The sequence below is a fragment of the Triticum dicoccoides genome, chromosome 1B (assembly GCF_002162155.2).
Source record: "Triticum dicoccoides isolate Atlit2015 ecotype Zavitan chromosome 1B, WEW_v2.0, whole genome shotgun sequence".
Lineage (NCBI taxonomy): Eukaryota > Viridiplantae > Streptophyta > Magnoliopsida > Poales > Poaceae > Triticum > Triticum dicoccoides.
The window spans coordinates 649,416,255-649,420,045 of NC_041381.1; the positions used below are offsets into that span (position 1 = coordinate 649,416,255).

At 45.9% G+C, this 3,791-nt stretch overlaps 1 long non-coding RNA gene across 1 annotated transcript in view; it reads right to left on the reverse strand.

Annotated features, from left to right (window-relative positions):
- Positions 1-1,454, reverse strand: part of LOC119349377 — a 3,261-nt gene extending 1,807 nt beyond the window's left edge. Inside the window, exons 1-2 of the long non-coding RNA XR_005169387.1 lie at positions 1,344-1,454; positions 140-230 (exon numbers count right to left, since the gene is read on the reverse strand). This is a non-coding gene — a long non-coding RNA (uncharacterized LOC119349377). The remainder of the gene's footprint in view (positions 1-139; positions 231-1,343) is intronic.
- Between the last annotated feature and the right edge of the window lie 2,337 nt (positions 1,455-3,791).

Sequence of the window (3,791 nt, forward strand, 5' to 3'; positions counted from 1 at the left end):
CCCCTCGAGTTGCATGGGATGTTCTGCTGACACCAAAACAAAAAGAAAAACGTCAAACAATTAGTAAGAATGCTTTATATTGAAAAAAGGGAGGGAAAACATTGCGACAAAAAAGTTACAGGAAAAAAAACAAAAATACTGCTAAATCTTCAGAGCCGCCGCGGATGAATATGCCAAAGCTCTGCTGGTCGTCATTCTCGCAATATGAATGGTAGAGTGGGCACACCATCCTGCATGGTAAAAAGAAAAAAATGACCTTGGGACATTTTCCCACATTCAGTTTGCATGCAGAAACCCACAAAAAACTTTGAATTATAGCAGTACCGTAAAAACGACAAAATCGTAGACTCACAAAACTACCCCAGCAAAATTCATAACATGATACCACATATTTCGATATATTTGTGAAGCAAAGGGAATATAATGAACACCATCCCTGTCAAAACAGAAAGAGAGCAACAATGTATGGCCCACATTACTTCTAAAAACATGCTGACACAAACTGATTAAAGTTCAGAAAGTGCACCATTTGTACTAAAAAAACACACCATTTCCTACCCAGCTCAGAAAAAACAAAAAGAAGTGTTCACTACAGTACAGAACTACATTCTATCAGTCAAAAAGTACTTAAAGAAAAAAAGGAAAAAGAAAAAAAATACTAGTTCAGAAATACAATCTCACCAGATCTGAACTACAGTCCATTCAATTCATGTTCAACACACAGGACAAAGAAAATTCAGACACAGGGGTGACATAGCACTGATTACTACTTCTACCTTTGAGATGCTTGAATACATATGTTCAAACAAAAAAACCTATTGGGATCCTATTCTACACACCATCTTCATCCAAAGAAAAGCAAAATACATATGTATTGTGGAGATCAGCCTGGACTAACTGAACTTTATTGTTCAGGAAAACCAGATTATGTATCTCTATTTGGTGACCCCCTGTATAGGATGTGCTATGCAATGCACATCCATAACAAAAATTGAAGGCCTGCAAAAAAATCAACCCCCCTGCCCTAGAAACTGATGGCAATCGCAAAACAAACATGAACTCCACAAGGATTAAGTCTGCACAAAAAGCACAGGAAGACGGGGGCAACTACTATCATTTAACAGCACAATTGATAAAAAACAACTACAGAATCCTGCCATCCCACTGAAACTCTAGACACAAAGTCTACCCGCCCCATCTCTGTTTTAAACCCTAAGAAATCCCCTCACAATTACACAAGATCTGTAGATTGGGGGCAAACCCTAGATGGATTGATACAAACAAAGGACTCGCTAGAAAGAATCAAACAAGAAGGGAAAAAAGCAGCAGGAAAGAAAACTCACTTCGTTGGGGCCTCTCTCCTCCCTTCTCACTCTCAAACTCGCCGCCGCCTGGAGGCTGGAGCACTGCCTGGCAGAGAGGAAAACGACTGGACTGGTGGAAATGAACATGAGTGACCCCCTCCTTCACGAGAGAAAAATGTAACAGCGCTATGATGAGGAGGCGAGGCAACTGAGCAAAGCCCACTACCGAGACAAACAAAACGGGCCGCCAGCCCGACCTCGTGACAAAAACCCAACAACAGCCCCAAAACATCTCACGGGCCGAAGCGTGCGACAAACGCGAAGCCAACGAGCGCGCGAGCGTCACGATCAACTTGCACCATTTCTAAAGACAACGGAGATCCGACGGTCAAGCACTTAGATGTGAGATAGCTATTTCACATCTAGATGTGAAATAGCAAAACTGTATTCATACCAGAGATAGAAGTAATTCAGTCACATGATGCGCCCGCCCTTCTCAAAATTCATCTGGGTTGTGAGTTCTGTAATCATTTCCCAAATGTTATGCCAGAAATCAGCTGTCTGAATGAAACCGCGGCAGGGTTATGAATCTTATTGTGATACATATTGTGTTGCGCATGTTTAAGGCCTGATATTGGCCCGGCTCCAGGAGGCAGTCTGGGGGGCAGATCAAAGTGAGGAGGCATGCAAGCCAAGATAATCTCAGGAGTGAAATCGGTTAGGCACCCTGTAAACTCTAGCTCTCGTCCCCTATATAATATAGGACAGTGCTAACTTCCGAACAGTCGGAAGATAGTGTAGACGTGAGGCAGGAGAAAGTGATGCACCTTGGGTGTGTCGCAAGTGTGTATTACTCGAGACTAAATAGCATGTGTGACAACAGAGCGCATGAGCGCGATGGTTTACACAGAGACGTGTCATGCGCAAGAGAAGGAGATAGTGGAGGTAGTGCATGTTAGATGATAAAGATAGAATACTGTTTAAGTTCATCTTGTGGTCTATCTCCTCTTCTGTAACTTCCTGTATTCGAACTCTGTAACCTGGAAAGCATCCTAGCGATAGTTCCTTTCGTGTACGCCACGGCTGGCTATCTCGCCTTCATCAATATATACACGCGGCCACCCAAGGGTGGAGATACGCTTCCCAACCAAATCTTACATGGTCATCAGAGCCTCAACCTCCTAGATCAAATTTCATCTAGCTAGAGCGAAAGCCATGGCCGGAACTACCTCATCCGCTCTCGCCAGCACCTCGAGTTCCCACACCACCGATTCATCCGCCTCCCTCTTCGCCCCGTCATCAAGCACCACCCACGCTATGTCCATCGGACCACCACCGCAAGAGAAGCTAACCAAGAGCAATTTTCTCCTGTGGAAGGCCATCGTGTTGCCTCAGATCAAAGGCGCCCAGATGCAGCACTTCCTTGAACCGATGAGCCAAGCACCGCCGGCCACTCTCACCGTCACTAAGGACAGGAAGGAGGAACAAGTTGTCAACATGGCACGAGTCCAGAAGGCCTGATGATAGAGATAGAATACTATTTAAGGCCTGATGTTGGCCCAGCTCCAGGAAGCGGTCTGGGGGCAGCTCAGAGTGAGGAGGCATGCAAGCCAAGATAATCTCAGGAGTGAAATCGGTTAGGCACCCTGTAAACTCTAGCTCTCGTCCCCTATATAATATAGGACAGTGCTAACTTTCGAACAGTCGGAAGATAGTGTAGACGTGAGGTAGGAGAAAGCGATGCATCTTGGGTGTGTCGCCAGTGTGTATTACTCGAGACTAAATAGCCTGTGTTACAACAGAGCGCATGAGCGCGATGGTTTACACAAAGACGTGTCGTGCGCAAGAGAAGGAGATAGTGGAGGTAGTGCATGTTAGATGATAGAGATAGAATACTGTTTAAGTTCATCTTGTGATCTATCTCCTCTTCTGTAACTTCCTGTATTCGAACTCTGTAACCTGGAACGCATCCTAGCGATAGTTCCTTTCGTGTATGCCATGGCTGGCTATCTCGCCTTCATCAATATATACACGCAGCCACCCAAGGGTGGAGATACGCTTCCCAACCAAATCTTATATGGTCATCAGAGCCTCTTCCTCCTAGATCATATTTCAACGATCTAGAGTGAAAGCCATGGCCGGAACTACCTCATCCGCCCTCGCCAGCACCTCGAGTTCCCTCACCACCGATTCATCCACCTCCCTCTTCGCCCCGTCATCAAGCACCACCCACGCTATCACTAGTAGAAAAACACCTAATAGTCCCGGTTCGTAAGGGCCTTTAGTCCCGGTTCATGAACCGGGACTAATGGGTCGTTACTAATACCTCCACCCATTAGTCCCGGTTCAAAAATGCCTCCATGTGGCCCTGTGTGCCGAGCCCAGTCAGGGGGCCTTTGGTCCCGGTTGGTGGCACCAACCGGGACCAAAAGGCATCCACGCGTCAGCATTCCAGTGGCTGGGGTTTTTGTTTTTTTTTTGAAAGGA